We start from the raw sequence: 24,589 nt of genomic DNA on the forward strand, positions 1-24,589 counted from the left end.
ATATATGTACTGCATCTAAAACACACTGTATTTAAATAAAATACATTTTGAAAGTCTATGCCTTTTCAGAGTAATGCAGCTACTGTATATAATCTACCACCATTTTAAAATAAATTCTTCTTTACACAATTTTGCATATTTTAAAACTAACATAATATTTTAACAATCTCCAATCATTTACAATACATTGCAGTTACAGAAAATTAAGACTGACATGATTTCTTCACTTATTTGTTAGCAATGTGACCTCATTCTCACCCTTCTATGACTAAACCTGAATGCTGAACACTGCCAGTATCCTCACTGCCCGCTGCCTTACATTAATGAGTCAGAGTCGGGAGGCAGTGGGCAACACTCTGTGGAGGACGAGAGGAGGAAGAATTGTGTATTTGCTTTGTAATTGTGGCTATAATTGGAGAGCAGTTCATTGGAAAGTACTTTGGTGTGAATAAATACCTTTGATTTTATTGTAATAATATGTGGTGTGTTACTGGGTCTAGGGTTTGGGGCTTCACTGGGGCCCTTTGTGGTCACACTACTCATTCAATAAGAACATGATATGTGCACACGATTGTGTTTAAAGCAGACAGGCAGGTGCCAGTGATTGTATTTGTGTGAGTCGCTTTTAGAAAGAGCTCTTTAAACGGAGTTTTTGTCAATGACACCACCATTTTGTGCTCTTCTTCCATGGCCACATCCATATTGTGTGCTGTTGTTATCCTAGTTGTTGGTTAACATGACATATTGCATCATCATGCCCAACTTGTTTAGAATGGTGGTTCAGTATAAAATGAATCCACGTATTGAATACTCTCACAAAACAAACATATTAAGTAAAGTAGTTAGGGGAAAACAAATCAAAATAGTAGAAGGACCTTTTTTCTAACTCTCTTTTCATGTATTTTGCTTTAATGGTTGGAAGTCTGACTCCTTTCACTCTCTCTGTCACTCTGGCATTCAGACCCTTTGCTTGTCCCTGATTTTGTCTGTGGCACCTTCTGCCTTTTTTCCTTAGCAGAGAGAAAACTGAAAGGTTCTTCCAAAAAGACTTAGGATTAGGACTTCATGTTTGAATACATGTTGGCATTTTGTTTCTCATTTGTCTAATTGGTCCTCCTGATTTTCAGCTTTGACCCCAGTCTTTGTTTCTGCACAACCCTATGTTGTTTTATTTCCTGCTCACAATTTCTCTATATGTTACAGAATCTCACACAGATCATTACACTATATAAATGTAATGAATTATTATTATTATTATTACACACACTGTGGTAATACATTATGCTGTACTCACGCTAGCCACATAGGGTGAAGTCAGAGAAGCAAGTCCTTGTGGGCTCTCAAGTAAGACCAGCAGTACTTACCTAACCTAATACCAAGCTTTGTGACGCTAGCAAAATGCAATTATTTATTTATTGCGTCAGTTTGGCCATGAAACATGGGAAAATGTCTTCGGATTGCTGAAATACAGAAATGCAGAAAACTAGGGAATCATGAAAACTCCACATTAAGGGTATTCCACTTCAAGGTAGCATTCTAAATCTTTCATGGTTGAGCAAGGTGCCAGAGGTCTTAACTCATACTTGATATCAAAATCTTTATAAATGATCTGTCACATCTTAGAGCTCCAAACTGATGCAATGCACTCTAAAGGCAACTGTCACTGTTCCCAAAGATGTTATCACAACTTTCTCTTCAACCAAGCAAAGGGGCATAAATAAAATAATAGGCACTCAAAGCTATGTTGCTGGAGGCCATTAACTCAAGTAGAAAAGTGAGTGAGTTTCAAGCACACACAGTTGTTCAAGTATCAACTACAGTACATTACTTTCAGTATGTTGTATTTTCTTCAGAAGAGTCTCTATAATACTGTGCTATTTTGTGAATGTTCAAATAATGCAAATAATTAAAGGATAATTATTAATTTTAAGTTTTTATATTATGGTACTGCTTATTATATCATAAATCTATGGAAAGGTGTCACTTTTCTATGTTTGTGATCAATATTCTCTATAATCATGTAGCAGATGTTTTCATTCAGCTTGTCCATTCTCTTTAAAATCCCAATTTGTTTGTATTGTACATGCAGTCCTTTGAAAATATGTAAAGAGAAAATCTTTTCCATTTAACGACAGTTCATAACATGCAGCTTTTCATGATATTGTAATGCAAAAATATATAACGGTATATATAATATATCATTCTTTACCTTCTACTACATTATTATTCACTACATACTGGCAATTTTCTGTCAGTTTTGGGGGTTGGCTTCCTTTCTCCATTTGTTACTGTTGATTTTTAAGATTTTGGAGAAGTAGATTTGAGAATGGAGGACGATCTTAATACCAGTCTCTTTTGGTTGCCTCTTATGACTGACAGAGGAACTCACAGATCACAGAAGTTTACATCCATTCTGTGATTATTCTGAAATGGTATTAACAATTTAAAATCAATGATTCTCTCATTAACAATTTAAAATCAATGATTCTCAAATTATTTATGATCATTTACTTTTTTTACTAACCACACAATAGCACCGATAAATAAGCTTTTACCTACATACGTAGATGTAAAATACTATTTGGCCTTATAATAGGAAGTGAACACATTTGTGAATTGTTAAACTATGAATTCTCAGCATTGAACTTTTGAATCAAAGAAGAAGAATTCTACGTAACATTAAGTAAGCTGGGCGGCACGGTGACGCAGTGGTAGCGCTGCTGCCTCGCAGTTAGGAGACCCATGTTCGCTTCCTGGGTCCTCCCTGCGTGGAGTTTGCATGTTCTCCCCGTGTCTGCGTGGGTTTCCTCCGGGCGCTCCGGTTTCCTCCCACAGTCCAAAGACGTGCAGGTTAGTTGGATTGGCGATTCTAAATTGGCCCTAGTGTGTGCTTGGTGTGTGGGTGTGTTTGTGTGTGTCCTGTGGTGGGTTGGCACCCTGCCCGGGATTGGTTCCTGCCTTGTGCCCTGTGTTGGCTGGGATTGGCTCCAGCAATCTCCCGTGACCCTGTGTTCGGATTCAGCGGGTTGGAAAATGGATGGATGGATGGATTAAGTAAGCTGTCTGTCTGTACTGATTTATTATGATACCTGTTATTGCACTGTCAGTGAGCTAGATAATCATGAGCAGGAAAAGACATAACCTTCTTCTTCTTCTTTAGGCTGCTCCCGTTAGGGGTCGGCACAATGGATCATCTTCTTCCATATCTTTCAGTTCTGTGCATCTTGTTCTGTTACACCCAACATTTGCATGTCCTCTCTCACCACATCCATAAACCTTCTCTTAGGCCTTCCTCTTTTTCTCTTGCCTGGCAGCTCTATCCTTAGCATCCTTCTCCCAATATACTCAGCATCTCTCCTCTGCACATGTCCAAACCAACGCAATCTCTCCTCTCTGACTTTGTCTCCCAACCGTCCAACTTCAGCTGACCCTCTAATGTACTCATTTCTAATCCTATTCATCCTTGTCACACCCAATGCAAACCTTAGCATCTTTAACTCCGCTACCTCCAGCTCTGACTCCTGCTTTCTGGTCAGTGCCACCGTCTCCAACCCATATAACATAGCTGGTCTCACTACCGTCCTGTAGACCTTCCATTTCACTCTTGCTGATACTCATCTGTCACAAATCACTCCTGACACTCTTTTCCACCCATTCCACCCTGCCTGCACTCTCTTTTTCACCTCTCTTCCACAATCCCCATTACTCTGTACTGTAGATCCCAAGTATTTAAACTCACCCACCTTCGCCAACTCTACACCTTGCATCCTCACCATTCCACTGACCTCCCTCTCATTTACACACATGTATTCTGTCTTCTTCCTACTGACCTTCATTCCTCTCCTCTCTAGAGCATATCTCCACCTCTCCTGGGTCTCCTCAACCTGCTCCCTATTATCGCTACAGATCACAATGTCATCAGCAAACATCATAGTCCACGGGGACTCCTGTCTAATCTTGTCTGTCAACCTGTCCATCACCATTGCAAATAAGAAAGGGCTCAGAGCCGATCCCTGATGTAATCCCACCTTCACCTTGAATGCATCCGTCACTCCTACCACAGACCTCACCACTGTCATACTTCCATCGTACATATCCTGTACAACTCTTACATACTTCTCTGCCACTCTCAACTTCCTCATACAGTACCACAATTCCTCTCGAGGCACCCTGTCATATGCTTTCTCCAGGACCACAAAGACGCAATGCAACTCCTTCTGGCCTTCTCTATAATTCTCCATCAACACCCTCAGAGCAAACATCGCATCTGTGGTGCTCTTTCTTGGTATGAAACCATACTGCTGCTCACTAATCATCACCTCACTTCTTAACCTAGCTTCCACTACTCTTTTCCATAACTTCATGCTGTGGCTCATCAATTTTATCCCCCTGTAGTTACTACAGTCCTGCATATCCCCCTTATTCTTAAATATCGGCACCAGTACACTTCTTCTCCACTCCTCAGGCATCCTCTCACTTTCCAAGATTCCATTAAACAATCTGGTTAAAAACTCCACTGCCATCTCTCCTAAACACCTCCATGCTTCCACAGCTATGTCATCTGGACCAACGGCTTTTCCATTTTTCATCCTCTTCATAGCTGTCCTTACTTCCTCCTTGGTAATCCGTTGCACCTCCTGATTCACTGTCTCCACATCATCCAGCCTCTTCTCTCTTTCTCATTCTCTTCATTCATCAGCCTCTCAAAGTACTCTTTCCATCTGCTCAACACACTCTCCTTGCTTGTCAGTATGTTTCCATCTTTATCCTTTATTACCCTAACCTGCTGCACATCTTTCTGACCTCGGCCCCTCTGTCTAGCCAATCGGTACAGGTCCTTTTCTCCCTCCTTAGTGCCCAACCTCTCATACAACTCATCATACGCCTTTTCTTTAGCCTTCACCACCTCTCTGTTCACCTTGCGCCTTATCTCCTTGTACTCTTGTCTACTTTCTGCCTCTCTCTGACTATCCCACTTCTTCTTTGCCATCCTCTTCCTCTGTATACTCTCCTGTACTTCCCCATTCCACCACCAGGTTTCCTTTTCCTCCTTCCTCTGTCCATATGTCACGCCAAGCACCCTTCTTGCTGTTACTCTTACTACATCTGCTGTAGTTTCCCAACTGTCTGGTAATTCTTCACTACCACCCAGTGTCTGTCTCACCTTCTCCCTAAAGTCAACCTTGCAGTCTTCCTTTTTCAAATTCCACCATTTGATCCATGGCTCTGCCCTCACTCTCTTCCTCTCCTTGATCTCTAACATCATCCTACAGACCACTATCCTATGCTGCTTAACTACACTTTCCCCTGCCACTACTTTGCAGTCTTCAATCTCCTTCAGGTTGACTCTTCTGCATAGAATGTAATCTACCTGTATGTATCTTCCTCCACCCAACTTGCGGGGCATATGCACTAACAACATTAATCATCACACCTCCAATTTCCAGCTTCATAATCATTACTCTGTCTGAAACTCTTTTCACCTCCAAAACACTCTTGACATACTGTTCCTTCAGAATAACCCCTACTCCAATTCTCCTCCTATCCACACCATGATAGAACAATTTGAATCCACCTCCGATCCACCTGGCCTTACTCCCCTTCCATTAAGTCTTTCACGCACAATATATCAACCTTCCTTCTCTCCATCATATCTGCTAACTCTCTCCCCTTACCAGTCATACTGCCAGCATTCAAAGTTCCTACCCTCAGTTCCACTCCCTTTACCTTCCTCCTCTCCTCCTGCCTCCGGACATGTCTCCCCCCTCTTCTTCTACTTCTCCTTCTTCTTCGCCAACAGTAGCCCAATTTCTGCCAGCACCCCGTTGACTAACAGTACTGGTGGCGGACTTGTTAACCCGGGGCTCGACCAATCCGATATGGAAATTTGTATCGTCCGCATATTGATTTGGCAAAATTTTACACCGGATGCCCTTCCTGACGTAACCCTCCCCATTTATCCGGGCTTGGGACCGGCATGAAGAAGCACACTGGTTAGTGCATCCCCTGTGGCTGGGTTAGGCAAAGACATAATAATAATAATAATAATTAATTATATAGTGCTTTTCTTGCTACTCAAAGCATTTTACTTAGACAGAGGAGAACCACTTCAAAAACCACCAATGTGCAACACCCACCTGGATGATGCAACAGCAGCCATTATTGTTCTGTACGGTCACCACACATTAGCTATTAAGTGATGATGGGGTGAAAGTTAGCTAATTAGAGACAAGCAATGATTTTGGGGGGCCAGAATGACCAGGCCATGATGGACAATTTAGTCAAAACATACACTGACTAAACCCAACGGTTTTCAAAAGATGCCCAGCCATCTTTAATGACCACAGAGAATCAGGACTTTGATTTTACTTCTCCTCATAAGGACAGTGCCATTTTTACAGCACAGTGTTCCTATTGCTACCCTGGGGTATTGGGATCCACACACAGATCACAGGTTAAGCGCCCCATTTTGGCCTCACCCACACCTCTTCCAGCAGCGACCCAAGCTTTATGTAGATGGTCTCCCATCCAGGTATGGGCTGGGACCAAATATGCTTAGCTTCAGGTGGATGACCTGTTCTAAAGCACAGGTGGTATGGCTATTTCTGGCAAATGATTAGAAGGGTATCAACAGCAAAAAAAAAAAATGAAAGAAGAGAACACTCTTTGTGAAGCAATAAAGGGAAGACTTAAAAAAGTATGATACCGTAGCTAACCATTAGGGGACTGAAATACAAGAGACCTCATCATTTTTCACAATATTAACACTAGCGACCACAATTTCAGCTTCTGATGTATACCAATTCCCAAAGTGATTTTGGCACATTATTCTTTTTTATTATTTCTTTCCCATGGGAATGTATGCCAGAAGTTATTTCTACAAAAACAAAAATGCAACACCTTAAATAAACCAGAGTAACTTATCTGGCAATATTTTAGTTGTCTTGACAGATATATACATGTGTATTACATCTTTATATTTATCAGAACTAAGTCTCCAATTTAATATCATTCAATTATAATGCATTCAGCATAAGCAGACTTAACAGCAATTATAGAATACATTTTCCAATCCAGAAAAATTACCATTCAGCATCCTAATTTGCATATATTGTGGATGTATCAGAAAACCACTGGTATAAAGTGAAAAATCCTACCTGACATGGAATATACATATGCGAGCACCACACACAGTGAATAATTTTAAAGTGAAACCAGGACTCTGGATGTCTGCGATTACTGTGCCACCTTACACATGATATCTTACACAGAAATCAAGCATCCTATTGAATGATATACTTGAGTGGACTATGAGAAAATTTCATCAAAAAGATCATTTAAAAAAAAGATAATTAAAAAGATGCACCTGTTATGTTACCTGGCTACTCCGTAATTGGCCCTGTTTTCAGTTGGTTGCATTTGAGGATGTTGGCCCTGAAATTGATTAAAGAGATTCAATGAAGTATGGCTGGATGAAATTTGTTATATTTATTTTATGTAGCAAATAACTTATTTTGGAATGATCATGTCAAAAAAATTAATTGATTAATAATGCCCATATAAACTATGAACAGAAGTATACGTATAACATATAGTCATGTTGTGACTAAGATGCTATACTTTATTCCTGAAGGTTGCCAGTTCAATTCCAACCTCTGTGTGACACTACGCAAAGTCACTTAACCTTCCTTTCCTTTAAATATAGAATGTAATAGTGGAGCAGAGTAGAATAAAATATCTGTAATTAATGGTGACATGATCTTGTAAGTTAACTTTAATAAGGGTATCAGCCAACTATGTAATAATGAATATATACTGTATTTACTTGTTGCTTTATCAGTACCTTTGTTCTCACATTGTCATACTCATAGAATACCTCAGTCATCAATTTATTAAAATATGAGTAGTAACTACAATAATACACATAATACATTTCCAAAGTAAGGGTGGGCAGTGGACAGAGTCAGCTCCTTTTATGCCGAACCAAGGAGTACTTCCGGTGTCAAGGAGGAAGCACTCCTGGGTCGAGCAGAAGCCCCTTATAGTAGGGACAGCCCTCCCTGGTCAGCACCCAGGAAACTCAGTAGGGCTGCCACACGGGATTGCAACACCCTACACGTCAAGCCAGTGAATGAATGGGCATACTGCCCCAGGAATGCTGCCCTCCAGCGTGTTGGGGGAGAATGTACTCTTTGAAGGCAGTCCAGCCCTTTCCATCCACTACACTGGTCTCCATGCCAGGTAAAGGTACAAAGATTTAGCCAGACCAGGATGTCAGCCCAGTCCTGCCCTAATTACAATCAGTTAATTACAGTAAATATTTTTAATCTTTATCTCTACTAGTAGTCATGCAAATCATGATTACCTCAATTTTACTGAACTTCTAAGACCATATCTGGGAAACTAAGGTGTAAGTGATCTGTTTTTCAGCATATTCTAGTAGAAATCCTTAACTTCACATCAAAATCTTCCTGGTTGATTTTTCTGTTTCAGTTATCTTTTATTGTTTTCATTTGTCTTCTTTGTCAGTCATCAACAAAAATGGTCCATGGTATGAATTTATAATGGTTGGTTTTGTGAAGAGCCATTTTATCCATTCTTTTGAGATATTGGGTGTGTTGGGACATTCTTCTATGTATCAAGAAACATTTTAGGCAGGGTGGTGAGATGCTAAATGGCATTTACTCTTTGGAAATGCAGATATGGGCACTGACACATGAGGACCTGAGTAGGAAGTAAATAGACTTTTTTATTTTGGTACGATCAGAAACAGACAGATAGATGACAACATTTCATGAGACACTTTTGCACAACAGACATGACATTTCAAAAACAAAAACCTACGGCAGGATTCAGACTCTGCAGGCAGACAAACCCCTTAGTACCAACAGTCTTTGAATGAACTAAATATCTGGCAGATCTAGACCAACTGGCCTCTCAGTCACTCCGCTGAGTATAATAAGAACTCAGACAACTGTTCAACCCACTGTCTGGGGCATCATATGTTAAACGTTACGTTTTTGAAGGAAAAAAAAATATATTATAATCCAGCATAAAAAGGTCAAGATGAATTGTTTATATGTACTTTTTCTTCCTAGATTTTTAGTGAATTTAGTGAATTTAATGTTTTACTCATACATGTTACATTTATAAAACCAAATTATAATTTTAATGAGTATAGAAATTGATATTTTATAGTTGCTTTCTCATTTGTAGATACAGTACTTTTATTCCCATAGACACTGCATCAGCATTTAACATTTTCACATCCTTATCTCCCCAATCACATTATAAATTCAATCTGGGCTTTAGGCGATAACCCGGCACAGGTTCCAGCCATAATAATGATGCACGTGTCATAGATGAGTTTCTTGCCAGTTGCTGGAGGCCACTTTCTTCAACTAGCTTCTCAGAGACATATGCCTGGCTTCTGCTGAACTTTTACATCATGCCTGCACAGACTTTATCAGGAATTACATGGGAAAATACATCTGGTTTAAACATGAATTATTCATTCTCATTGTGTACTTTGAATTTTCAAAAAATGTAATTTGTGGAATGTGTATGTCACTGGCTGCCTTATTACTTGCAGCCATGTTTCCCAACAGCTAAAGAGACACACCTAACATGACTAGATCACAGTGGCTCAGAATTACTGCACGTCGAAGATTCCTTTTGTAAATAATGATGTTCCTGTAGTATGGTGGAAAGGTTTTCATCTTTAAATATGTAGCTTCATATTTTATCCATAGTGTGGTACGCTGTTACAATGGTTACCACAGCCATCATGCTGCCCCATTATTCTGGAACAGAATCCAGGCTGGTCACTGTATTTAGGACTTTGCATAGCCTCATTGCTTTAACCTTTACAAGGGCAGCCCAGCTTACACCAACATCCCCAATGGTGTCAGGTACGCTAATACACACAGCAACACTAACTCATATAGGGCACAGTTCTGATTTTCCTAATTGCTTTGGTTTTCTTTCTAATTACTGATTTCTAATAATGAAAAAATGAAAGTACTTAGAACAAAAAAGAAAGAAAAACAACTCTAAATAGAGTGCCCAAGATGGAATTCAAACCCATTACTCCAAAAATATTGTGGCTGCAATTTTAATCTTCATACCATCATATAATGACATATGAGGATTATTTCTCATTATAACTAATACAACAATATTAAATTATTAAATTAAAGCTGTCTGTCTCACATCAGAGGGTGGCACGGTGGCACAGTGGGTAGCACTGCTACCTCGCAGTTAGAAGATCTGTGTTCGCTTCCCGGGTCCTCCCTTTGTGGAGTTTACATGTTCTCCCCATGTCTGAGTGGGTTTCCTCCCACAGTCCAAAGACATGCAGGTTAGGTGCATTGGCGATCCTAAATTGTCCCTAGTGTGTGCTTGGTGTGTGGGTGTGTGTGCCCTGTGGTGGGCTGGCGCCCTGCCTGGGGTTTGTTTCCTGTCTTATGCCCTGTGTTGGCTGGGATTGGCTCCAGCAGACCCCCGTGACCCTGTAGTTAGGATATAGCGGGTTGGATAATGGATGGATGGATGTCTCACATCAGGTTGGGGCACCTTGATGTGAGTCAGTAAAGTTCAACTCAACTCAAAATTCACAAGTGCAGTTGTTGCTTCCAGCCTTTGTTAAAAAAACATTTAATAAATGTTAGGCTGGCAGGAGGAAATCATCACAAATCATACAAATTGGTAAAAAGTATTTCCACACTGAAAAACATAAATAGAAAAATCTGTTAAGCGACACATTGAGTATGAGTAGCCTTCATTGGGTGTGTAATGACAACTGAAACATTCCGTATCCAACCTTCTTTTCTATATTTTTGCACCATGGCAGTAACCTTTATAGATGAATGCTGATGCAGCTCTCTCTTAACGCAGTATAATATTGTGGTTAGACAGCCAACCATGTTCCTAACATATATTTATTTGAAATTTCTCTTATAAACTGTGTTGTAACAGCCCTATACTTGGGTTCCAGCTGGTTTTGGGGTACTTTTAGGTATCCCTGAAGGGTACTAATACTATACTAATAACAGATTAATTAGTGCCTTTAAGTTAAGTCGTTGGGGGAATTAAGAGAATATTAAGAGACAAATCTTGTTCCCTGATAAAATGATTCTTTCAAATAAAAAAGCCGATTTTACAAAATAAAAATGTAATATAAAATATAAGTATAAAATGTAAATTATAAATAAAAAAGTACTTTTTTTAATACCCTGCTTATCTTGGTAACCATTTCAGGGTACATTCAATTGACAGGCCAGTGCCAGAAGTGCAATAAATCCTGTGTCCTTTTCATGGCTTACACAGCATATATGAGCATATGCAATCACTCAGGGGAAGTTGTATTATTTTATTCCTTTAAATATTTTTCCTCACTTCAGCAATAAACAAAATGTCATCAGAAAATATTAACAGTCCTTAATCATAAGGAGCCATCTGCTCATGTTGGGAAAACATCAGAAGCATCGTGCGCCATTCATTATTGAGAAGAGCTATTTCAGAAATCTGTTTACAGGCACTAGTTTCTTTACTGCACAGTTATGAGTATAAGGTGGGGTTTGTTTGTTTGCTAAAAATCTGCAATTATTCTTTTTTAGATTTATAGGAAAGACATGCAGGTTAGGTGGATTGGCGATTCTAAATTGGCCCTAGTGTGTGGGTGTGGTTGTGTGTGTCCTGCGGTGGGTTGGCACCCTGCCCAGGATTGGTTCCTGCCTTGTGCCCTGTGTTGGCTGGGATTTGGCTCCAGCAGACCCCCGTGTCCCTGTGTTCAGATTCAGCGGGTTGGATAATGGATGGATGGATGGATGGAACAATCCATTCATTCCTGCATATGGGTTAGTGCTGGGTTGTCCACCACTTTGAGGAACAATTTAACACCAAAAAATTAAATGTCAGTTGCTTATTTTTATTTGCTCTACCTTATTACCTACTAAACATTATTAAAATGTTAAGAAGCACCTCACATGGGAAACTTATTTTCTTAATACTGCTGTTGTCCAACACATTGTACAATGAATGGACAATTTACTATGTCCAACTGCCCTTCCGAAGACTCAATGACACCATCTTTAAGATAGGTTTTGCTGTTTATATCAGGAGGTTAGGTGCCCATGGACCCTTTCTGTGCACATTTCATGACTTTAGTAACAGCTTAACACAAATATAGTGCTAGCCGAGACATCTCAGAATACACAACTAATGTCACGTCACAGGTGAACTACATTATAGCAGCCAAAAGTCGAAATGAGTTCCAAGAGAAAAACATGAAGGTAGAGATAAAGTAGCCTAAAGAGCAAAAATCACTCAATACCAGAGAACTGCAAAACATCACCTGATTGGATGAATTCCTCATTTTCACAGATTGAAGCCCCAGGATACGCTAAATATCATGGGACAATTGAATCTTCCCACTAGATGTCAACAGTGCAAGCTGGTAAAGGCAGTGTAAGAATCGGGGTGGGGGGGTAGAGAGTTATGAAGCACACTATTGACATTCAGCTGCTTGATTTCATGCCAGTAACATATCTCAGATGTGGAGGAGGCTCTCATCACAAAACCCACAGAATAAAACCGACAGGCAACAAAGCTTAAGTGGACCAATTAAGTAGAAATTCAAGTTGATTGCCAAGTGTTAACAGTACAATGATATTCCTAATGTAACGTCTCCCAGACACTAGCGACACCAGTACAATAACAAAACCAGACATAAAAAGACAATAAATAAGCACCATACAAAATTTAACATTACTTAATATATATTAGAAACACATTAAGTCTTCTCCTGCAGTTGTCATCGTGAGCAGGCAATTGGCATTCTAGGGATAGATTCTATCTCTGAATCTACTGGTGTGCATGCTAAATGGTCCTGCACCAATTGACAGAATAGAGAGGGTGGAAAAAGTGACTGTGCCGGATGGCTGATCTCTTTGATAAGACTGCTTGCCTTTCCAAAACAGTGTGCGTTATGTACTTATGTACATAATTATAATTATAAATATAAATAAATATATGTAATGAACATAATGATGTGTTGTGTCCTCATCAGAAACAAGATGGTTGCCAGACCTCTCCACACTCTGTAGTGTGCTGCAGTTTGTACCAAGATGTAATGCAGCACTAAGGATGGATTTCACTGTATTATTTGGTGAGCAGAGGCTTTCCTCTAACATTTGAGGAAGTAAAGCCATTGGCGAGTGTTTTTTATGTTAACTAAAAATGATTTACACCCAATTTAAGTTACTAATGATAGTGATTCCTAGCAATTTAAAGCTGTTTCACAAGAATGAATCACATACATCATGGAAGGTTTGGGGCAGCCACCCGTATATTGTTCCATGGCTACAAAATGAGTTAATTTGAACAGAGATGTTCACAGATTCGAGTCCAAAACAGAACTGATGTTATTGAGGTAAGATGGCGGCTTTAAAGGCCAGTAAAGGAAATGACGTCATCAGGGGCCGGAAGTGATGTCATCAGGACCAGAAGTGACATCATCATTGGCGCCGGAAAACGGAAGTGACATCATCAACGACGCTGGTACCCTGCGGGATTTCCAATGGATGGTCTGGAAGAGATTGAGAGAGACAGTCAGTGCACCCTGCTGCCCCCTGGTCTGGCATGGAATGTCTGTTGTACCACCTGTTTCCCAACATCTATGACTTTCTTGTTTAACTGCAAAACTGTTGTCCTGGTACCATCACACCAGCAAGTACACCTCTTCTCTGTAAGCCATCTCATCATTGCTTGTGATCAGGCCTGCAACAGAACCTTTGTCAAACATTTCTTAACATAAATGTGCATTTATCAAATCCTTAATCCCATAAAATAATCGTAATCAGTGTTCTTATACACAGCAATAAAAAAGCCTTCATTCAAGCACAAAGAAATTCAATCAAATAAACCATGAACATCCAAAGCTTTAGACTCTTTTAGTGCATTGCCAGCTATTACTTTGGCCACACAGCCACACTCCAAACATCAGCCTGATGAGTTTGGTGTTGGTGAAACAAACATAAAGTCGCACTCATACAAAAGAAAAGAAAATAAGACAGAAACTGCAGGTTTCCACATGTTCTTTCGGAAAGGTATATTAAGATATTGAGTTGTCACAACAGTGACAAACCCAGCTGTCAATGTAATTTCTCAGCAGGTTAATTCTCCATGAAATAAAGTTCTGGAATGGTTCCAGGTAGATGGCAGTGAAGCAAACTACCCCAGTCCTCAGATTTTATTCTGTATCTGAGCATACTAGGGATGAGATTGAACTAGACATTCAGAATATAAATCTAATGTCAAATAATTTGTAACAGCTATGGGACACATTTAAGCTGAGACGGACAAGCACCCCTCTAATGGTCTTGTTGTTGATGCCAACATCCTGGCAAATTCAGGCTATTCTTAGGAAAAATGGGCAACCAATTTTTAAATAGATGTAGTTAGCAGAGTTCAATTAAGTGTATCTTCTGAACGAACTTAGGTGGACTTTGTCTTGGTTTGCTTGAATAAGATTACATCTCCTGAAAACTTTAGGTTGAGGTTGTTTAAAACACAATGTCTGCCCACCCTTAGAACTATTTTCCAAACATTACTATCAGGAGTCATATGCAATGCGTTCCTACCTTACTGAACCAAAAAAGAAAAAGCAAAAACAAAAAGGAAACAATATGTGACTGCAGTCACAAATGTCTCCCATTCCGAGTTTCAATAAGAGACTTGGGCAGTAACAACAACCATAAACTCACCTGACTGTTGTTTATGTGTTTAATTAGAAATAAAACAACTCAAAAACAATCATAAAGGTTTGGGGAGTCTTCCCCATATATTTGAAAAATGGGCACACAAAGTTGAGTTCAATATGGAACTGAATATAAGAGTTAAGATGGCGGATTTATAGGTCACAAACAGGAAGAGGAAAAATCTTGTGGGACTGGAACTAGTGGTGACGTCATCAGGTTGCATTGTCTTGAGAAGCGGAAATGATGTCATAAGTAGGTGGGATCTTCTGATGGTCTGCAGAGGGAAAAAAAAAGAAAAAACATCAGAGGACAGCAGTAACCCTGACTCGGCACTTATATTTGAGCCCGTAAACTATCTCCCATGCATATGTGCTGTTTGGTGCGTGACACACACCAGAATGACTGAATAGAAAGAAAAAATTTAAAAGAAAGAATAAAAACTTTGGACTTGGCTGTCCCAGTCCCATGAGATACTACACAGGCATATTGCTGTTGTTATAAACGAGTCCTAGTAGCGTTTCTTGAAACACTTTTGCTAATAAATTTGTTGACTGAATAGAGAATTTTTACCTTCTGGTTTCTGTGTTAAACACAATTACTCTCTATTAGAAATGTCCTTTAACATTAGAATTACCAGAGCCTACGAAAAACTCATAGATCCGTCCCACCTTAAATCGCTTCTTAAATCCGCTCGCACCTCTCCGCCATCGTCTTTTGTCTTCTAAATGTGCAGATAAAGACAAGCTGCAAACAGCCGACTATTCCATCCCCCCACCGACTTAGAACGTGCATGAACTTCTCCCAGCTCATGCCTTGATTGAATATCTGGCAGTGAAGTGGAGTTTTAGAGTGGAAATAATAGATCGTTATTTGGAACACACGCATTTCATGTGTGTTCCGTTTCTACAGTAATCTGTGTAAACACATTTTTAAAACAGAAACATTTTTCATATTGTAGTAGTAGATGACAAAATGTAGGCATAAACTATATAATGTATGAAGCCTGAAGTCCAAATATCAAAGAAACACTTTCACGAAAGGTACAAATATAACAGAACAAGTGCGCTTTTATTCAAAAATATAACTGCAGAAAAAAAAAGCCGCCTGAGTGTGCGACATTGACACTCATTTACAATGATGGCCCCGTGGCGCAACAGTATCAGTTGCTGACTGGGAATCAAAAGGTCACGAGTTTGATCCTGCACGACTCCCTTTTGAGAAGTGAACTGCTCTTGTTTTTACTATTTATAATAAAAAGATACATTTGATTTCAGTCTGTAACAGCCGGTGCAATTTATGATATTTGTAAAGGTTAGCTTTGTTTTTGTTTTTTTTTTATTCACTTTTCATTCTCTCAGTCACGTTCAGGATCCTTCCCTACCCCATCTGACACTGCTGTTTTCACATAAAGACGTGCTATAGCTCTGCAGTGTATCACGATACATACGACCGCGTGTTTTTTTCCCCCAATCTTGCCAGTCCCCACATGTTGCTGTATGCTGTTTCTTTTGTACTCCAGGACATGCAAATGAAAGCATAGTAAAGAGCAGTAACTTCAGCGCTATATTCAATCATCAGACACTCCCCATCTGACACTGCTGTTTTCACATAAAGACGCGCTATAGCTCACCCAAGGAGCGCCCTTCCTACATTTACGACATGTGTACTTGTTGCAGTGTACACACCTCTCTGTGCTATGGTTCCTATTACACTGAACAAGTACCTGTAATTTGTAGCTCTATTCATTATCTCAAAACAAATATATGCGACGTTTTGAAGAAATCATTTTATGACGCGAATAGTACCAATCAGAAAACATCGTCGAAGTAATGCAATATTATTTGAAAACGAACAGCGTCAGATTGGGTGTGATTTATACTGGCGCTGCTACTTAGAGTCAGATCAGAAGCTGAATAAGCTGAATAAGCTTAAAAGCTTGACTCTAAGTTAAAAAGCATGAATTAATCAACAGAAATAACTGCGATTGACATTTTAAACTTAACGATTTACAGTGTATACCAATTTATACATTTTATGTCCGTTTGAGGCTACAAAGAAAAAAAAACACTTTCTCCCCAGCGGGGAATCGAACAGGGCTGCCGTGCTATGAGTCAGCAAATCTCAGCGTTACGCCACGGAAGGTGTTGTGACATCCTTGAACCTTTTGTGAAAGAGTTTATTTGATGTTTGGCCGTCAGACTTCACACATTCTATAGTTCATGCCTACATTTTGTAACATTTATTACTAAAATATGAAAAAGTTTCTGTTTTAACAATGTGTTTACACAGATTACTGTAGAAACGGAACACGCATGAAATGCGTGTGTTCCAAATAACGATCTATTATTTCCACTCTAAAACTCCAGTTCAGTCACTCCCAGATAATCAAACAAGGCATGAGCTGGGAAAACTTAGTGAACGTTTTGCGATGGTGGGGGATGGAATAGCCGGCTTCTTGATGCTCGTCATAATCGGCACATTTAGAAGACAAAAGAGAGGTGAGAACGGTTTTAAGGTGGGCCGGATCTACGAGTTTTTTCGTAGACTCTGGTAATTCTAGTGTTAAACACATTTTTTTCTTTTATTTTTGTTAATTTAAAAATGGTTTAATCTAAACACATTTGTTACACTCATCCTAATTGTAATGTATGCATTAATGTGCTTACATTACTCAGTACTGTCAGTTGGAACAAAAAGGTTTCTAATATTATGGATATAAAGGCAATTTTATCTTATCTGCTTTGGTGTTTTATGACATGAATTTGATGGCAGAGCGATGTTGCCCTCAGACTCTGTGACCTGTCTGTCTTCTTGAGAGTTTCCGTCTACTGGCCAAAGACATGCTGTTTGGTTGATTGGGGGTATTAAATCATCCTGGCGTGTGGGGATGTGTGTTGTGTTGGACTGACATTTCATTCCTTGGTTGTTTCGATTATTGCATGTCTTGCTGCCATGACTAGCTATGTTCCCCACATCTTGATTTGAAAATGATTTTCAGAAATTGAGTTTCATCGATAGGTAAAGTTGAAATGAAGTCATAAGAAATGAAATTCCTATTGACAAGGACAGAAAAGACAGAATAATTTGGTTTTGTCAATGTACTTAAATATAGACTAAATTAAGTTTCAAGTCACTGAAAAAAGTCCGGAGGATTTTAAGGATTGTCAACAGAGTGGGAGAAATACATATTTTAGCCAGTGATTTACCAAATGAAAATGTAACCTAGAAATTGATAATAAAATCCATTGAAGTTTGGCAACAAGCTGATCAAAAATCTACAGACACTAACAGAATGCATACATTTGCATATTCTGCTATTGTTGTAAATCTCCCAAATGTTTATATTTTAGGTCAGTGGTACTCAAACTTGGACACCCTGTTAAATTTTTTTTTCATGTTTCAAATACATTTTTTTCTATTTCCTTGTTGTGGTTATTGGAGGCTTTAGAGAGTATTAATTTATTGGGTGTTTTGCCTTAACAACTTAATTGCTAATAAATATAATTTCCTTATTTATTTTTTAAGTGTGTCACATCATTATTTTGTGGTCTCAAGTGTTTTTTTTACTGTGTTGCTAGAGGCTGCTGCCCAGAGACACGATGCATCATTTTACAGATGCTCAGCTTTATTCCCGCACAATGCTTTTCACGGCATCAGAGATTATGGATTCACTCCTCCCACAACTCCAATCTTGCACTCAGTAATTTAAATCTTATGGTTCACGACTCACAACATTCCACTCCCTGACTTTGTTGATGGTTTTAGTGTCAACAGGTATTCTAGTTAATGACCCCTGGCAATCTTTGCTTCAACTTCACTAATGGAGCGGCTTTTCATATGGGTTTCTCTCTGTTTTATCTTAGACTTTGACACTCATCGCAGTTCCTCTAATGCAAGTGCATCTCATGGTTCAGTTAATACCATTCTTGCATTCGTTAGCATCCCCTTTGCCAGCAGGCAATTGAGGAAGGCTGGCTGTAACTACAACAGCAGGTGAACTTTTTTCTGTGCTGCAGTCAAGCTGATCGTCTTTGAATTCTCGCAACTAACAATGACCTAGTGTAAGTGAGCAAATGAAAAATTACCAATTTCAGTGTACTCGATATTGCACAAATGCATGGATTAATGTGATTTATAATCAGTATAACATGCATTTTAGATGAATGATGGAGTCTGTTTGAGAGGTCATGCTTCCAAGACTCTTCTGAAGATGCTCAGGGACACAGGTTTCTGTCCTACTTCCTGTCAGTAGGCTTTTCTTAAAACAACATATGGTGAGACATTCATGCAGTTATTCCATCAATTTATAACAGTATTTCTGTTCATCTGCCAGCACAGACAGGTACTTTCAACTTAGTGAATTGGTCTTCTTAAGCATTTTGGTTCATGCTGTAAATACTATGGCAGGGGTATTGCGGTGTGTATTATATAATTCATGTTATTTTTATTAACTATGCTTTAGTGTAACCAAATACCCCATTTTTTTCTTTTTGATCTTTTCAATAAAGATTACTTAGATCCTGCCGAGAAATTTGGAGATGTTTTTGCTGCTGGTTGGAGGTCTTTTTCTTATAAATTAATGCCCAAAAGCTTGAGCCCCCAATCATGCCATCCAACATGTTCCTGTCAAGAGCTTATAAAAGAGAATATGAAGTAGGTCTTCTTTTTTCTCTGTAAACCAGGGCACTACTTATTTTTGTAGTGGGTTCATAATATATAAAAAAAGTTTGAGAATCACTGTCTTACTTATATTATCACATGATGGTAACAGTGTGATTCCATATGCCTTTCTCATCCTTCTAAGTATTGCATGTGGCCATCACAACATGACATACCTGAAGTAGGTTATTGAAGGATTTTCCCCTCTGAAAGCTTTGGCAGATGCATTAACCAGTATGAATGCAAGTAGCTTTTATCCGTCACACAGAATTTTCAGTGGTGGACTTTACAATGGATGCATGATAGAGATAGGGGGCATTGCATCAATTACCTTAATCATCTTCCTCATCCAACAGATTCTGCAATCTGTTTTAATGGTGGCCAATTGTAAATGTGCTTAAAAAGGTTAACAGCACAAAACAATTATTTGTGTAACATGTACAATCTATGCACTGGCATAAATACTATCCAGTTAATGTAATGTTTAGTCAATTTACATATTTAATATTGTATTGCATTGTCACTTGGCTAAATGTACCTCAATTAAATTTCCTCATTCCCATTTACTTGCTTTTTATCCTTAAACATTAATAAATTAGTGTGTAGATTAGATGGCATTAGTGACACGGTGATTACTGCTGCTGCCTCACGGCTATAGATGTTTGAGTTCAAGTCACTGCAAATGCAGAATGTGTGGACTCTTCCCGAGTGTATGGGTTTTTTTTCTTTTTTACCTTAATACATATTGTTTGCATACCTCAAAGATAAACTAGACGATTATGGGTGTGGGTGAGACTTTGCTCTGCATTGAACTGTCATTCTACCCAGAGTTGCTTGCTGATTTGAGACCAAAATGACCAAACAATAAACTAAATGGATACAGAAAATTAATTCATTTTTTGCTTATACAAACAAGTTTTGTTTGACCATAACAGACCTCCAGGGATTATAAAATCATGAATATTTGAAAGAATTAATTATCTACTCATTACTCTTTTCATTTGATGCTATAGCTGCTACTTGGGTCCAATATCAACAGTCTCGACAGTAACACCGATTTTCTTAAATTACATTTAATGTTTGCTTTAGGTTTGAGTTGTATCGTGGTTTGTGAAACTTGTCTAAAGTTCGTAATATACAAGTTGGATTTGTATTAATAACACACTGCTTAACCTTGTTCTTCTGTATTCATATTGGTTTATATTTATATTAGAAGTACTTTTATGGTGTCTCTTTACATTGAGATGCAACAGAAAGGAATGAGGAGCTGCTCAGCAGAACTCAAATGTTTATGGTGATATGGCTGGGGGATCTCCTTAAGTCAGAGAAAGAAAAACAAACATGAAAGTCCACAAACTGTCAGGGATTAGAGAATTTGTAGAGAATGTCATGGAAAGTAGGGCAAGGTGGTTTTTGGATGTTGTACATAGCAGGGAGAACAACTTTAATTGTAAGAATGTGGTGGCAGTTTGTGGAAGGAAAAAGACTGAGAAGAAGGTAGAGGCTTGGCAGCAAGAAATCTGATGATACCTGGCCTGAGGGTAAAGGATGCTACACCCAAAGGAGAAATGCTGCATACTAAGTAAATTTTTTCATCAGCTGTTCCAAGAAGACATGCAAGTATGAATGTCATTGTACTACATACATTTCATAATAAACTTGACTATGATTAAATGGAGACAGTGGATCTGGATGGCTGACCCCTAACAGATGCAGATTATAATAAGGTTCACCGTTTCCATGAAAGTATATTATAGCTTGTTATCTCCAACAAGGATATCTTGTAAAAACATTTTGCTCTGTCTTAAGCCTATAATTATTATAGTGCTGATAAATATGCCAAGCCATGTGACTGCACCAGCAAATACAAGATCTACATTGCATCATTTCTGAAGGTAGCATCTCACAAGACTAACTTGATACATGAGTTGCTAGAGACTGTGAGAGTGCATCATATATGAAGTGTTTATTTCAATTCACACTCCACCAAAAGGCCTCACACAATTACAGTACCGTCTGCTCGTTCACAAATATGAAAGGTTCATCTGTATAGGCAGCAGATTCCACAGTCATAAGTTTGTAAGTTTCTCCACTACTTTTCTGACTCCTTCTGCAAATAACAGAGAACAAGAGGAAAACCTGAAATTTGTACTTTTCATTGATTATTCATAGAAGAAGATCATAGGCATAAAAGAGAAGGAATGATTTCCTTTTATGAGGAAAAGTTAATTAAATAATATAAGAGAACAATTAAATTTTTATGAAGAAAAAAATCTGTCCTATGGGCAATGCCTCAGCTATGTAGTAACTCCAACTCTTATGCAGGGGACCTGTAATACGGATGCTTGCTTTCACAGCTTTGGGTGAAATTTTAGCTACTGTATTTAGCATTTAAGTATCATATCCAGTTGAATATCTGCTTCTTTTCAATAAGATAAGAATGATTTAACGATGGGATCACAAAATCAATGTTTTTTTGGGTTTTTTTGCAATAAACACAAGCAATTGATTTTTCAGATTAAAAGTTTTATCTGAGACAAAAGTGTGCCTTTTCAGTTTTTATCCCTAGGTATTTCTTTGTTTCTTATATTATACACTTTTATATTCCATTCAACCATACCTTTCAACTTTGCTGAAATAAGGCATTGTGGTAAACATAAGAGACTTACAGAGAAAATTTAACACAACTGACAACAACAACAGCAAAAACAATTTATTTTTGCATATCCCAAAATCACACTGCAATGGGCTGCAGTGGGCTTTAACAGGACCTACTTTTTGACAGCCCCCAGTTTTGACTCCTTAAGAAGACAAGAAAAAACTTTTTCTTGTAGGGAAAAATTAAAGAACAGGCAATTCAGAGAGAGACTCCTTTCCAGGTAGGTAGGGCATACAATGAGTGTCAAAAAATGGGGTCAATACAATATACAAAACAGAACACAAGTAATCCTCTTCAGATCTAGATGGCCAATCTATCATTAGCACCTGAAGAATACAATTAAATACAATAATACATTAGTAACAGTACAAGCTACAAAGCAAAATGCAAGACTTGATTATATAACATATGAGGATTCCGATTTATTCAGAGTCCTGGGGCGTCATGTATAAACAGTGCGTACGCACAAAAATGTTGCGTACTCCCATTTCCACGCTCAAATCGCGATGTATAAAACCCAAACTTGGCGTAAAGCTACACACATTTCAATGGTAGCTCAAACCCTAGCTTGTGCAAGTTCTCCGCTCGGTTTTGCAAACTGTTGGCACCCAGTGTCAAAGCAGTGCTTTTGTTCCAGTGTGGTTTCCCTTTCTTTTTTAGATCTACATCCCTGATGCGGCTTTATCATATACACTGAAATTAACCACATACAGTAATCCCTCCTCCATCACGGGGGTTGCGTTCCAGAGCCACCCGCGAAATAAGAAAATCCGCGAAGTAGAAACCATATGTTTATTTGGTTATTTATATATTGTCATGCTTGGGTCACAGATTTGCGCAGAAACACAGGAGGTTGTAGAGAGACAGGAACATTATTCAAACACTGCAAACAAACATTTGTCTCTTTTTCAAAAGTTTAAACTGTGCTCCATGACAAGACAGAGATGACAGTTCTGTCTCACAATTAAAAGAATGCAAACATATCTTCCTCTTCAAAGGAGTGCGCGTCAGGAGCACAGACTGTCAGAAAGAGAGAGGAAAGCAAACAAATCAATAGGGCTGTTTGGCTTTTAAGTATGCGAAGCACCGCCGGCACAAAGCTGTTGAAGGCGGCAGCTCACACCCCCTCCGTCAGGAGCAGAGAGAGAGAGAGAGAGACAGTGAAAAACAAACAAAAATCAATACGTGCCCTTCGAGGTTTTAAGTATGCGAAGCACCATGCAGCATGTCGCTTCAGGAAGCAGCTGCACAGAAGGTAGCAACGTGAAGATAATCTTTCAGCATTTTTAGATGAGCGTCCGTATCGTCTAGGTGTGCGAACAGCCCCCCAGCTCAATCCCCCTACGTCAGGATCAGAGAAAGTCAGCGCAAGAGAGAGAGAGAGAAAAGTAAGTTGGGTAGCTTCTCAGCCATCTGCCAATAGCGTCCCTTGTATGAAATCAACTGGGCAAACCAACTGAGGAAGCATGTACCAGAAATTAAAAGACCCATTGTCCGCAGAAATCCGTGAACCAGTAAAAAATCCGCAATATATATTTAAATATGCTTACATATAAAATCCGCGATAGAGTGAAGCCGCGAAAGGCGAAGCGCGATATAGTGAGGGATTACTGTATTGTTTATTAGTTTAAGGCATCTGATTGTAATTAATCTGTAACAATATAATGGTCCACAGAATGGTCAAACTATTCTAAATACCATAGCTGCTTTAGCATTGTCACTCTCACTGCACTTTCTTCTTCTTCTTCTTTCGGCTGCTCCCGTTAGGGGTTACCACAGTGGATCATCTTTTTTCCATATTACTCTCACTGCACCACTCGGAGTATTTATATCACTGTATCTGAGGGGGGAATCACAGCTCTACAGCAGCTGAGGGTATACAGCATAAAGCACACACTGCCTCAGCCATGCTGTCTATTGAACTGCTCTCATACGGCAAACGCTTCAGAGCCTTTCCTGTATGAACCTTGCAGTTCAGAAACACTTTCATCCCAAGAACTATAAAAACACTCAATCGGTCCATCAACTGCTCCTTGTAGAACTGTTAGTACTTATAAGTACAATCACCTCACTGTAAACTTGCGATACAGTTATAATATTGCACAACCTGAGCCACTTTATAAAGTGCGTATTTACATTTGATGACAATATCATTTTTAAGATGAAATGCAGCAAAATATGTTTATTATATTATACAGATAAAACTTTAACTTCATTTGAATAATCTATATTGTTGATAATTAAACATGTGAGGATACGGTGTCGCAGTGCTAGCAAGGAGCTGGCGCCCCGTTCAGGGATTGTTCCTGCCTCGCACTGTATTCTTGCTGGGGCTGGCGTGACACTGGAAGGATAGATGGATAGAATAATTAAACATGTACCACGAACATATTTCAATGTTCCTTAAAAGTTCTGAACAATCGCCGTTCTAAGCTTACAGATGGCTTAACGTGTATTACAGAGCTGATTGTGTGGCGATTGGGTATTTGGAGAAAGAAAAGGAAGGACAGGA

General features: G+C 38.9%; 1 protein-coding gene across 8 annotated transcripts in view; it reads left to right on the top strand.

Annotated features, from left to right (window-relative positions):
- Positions 1–24,589, top strand: part of syt1a (synaptotagmin Ia) — a 1,226,547-nt gene that overhangs the window by 992,576 nt on the left and 209,382 nt on the right. The window lies entirely within an intron of this gene.

Source organism: Erpetoichthys calabaricus, chromosome 1 (assembly GCF_900747795.2).
Source record: "Erpetoichthys calabaricus chromosome 1, fErpCal1.3, whole genome shotgun sequence".
Lineage (NCBI taxonomy): Eukaryota > Metazoa > Chordata > Cladistia > Polypteriformes > Polypteridae > Erpetoichthys > Erpetoichthys calabaricus.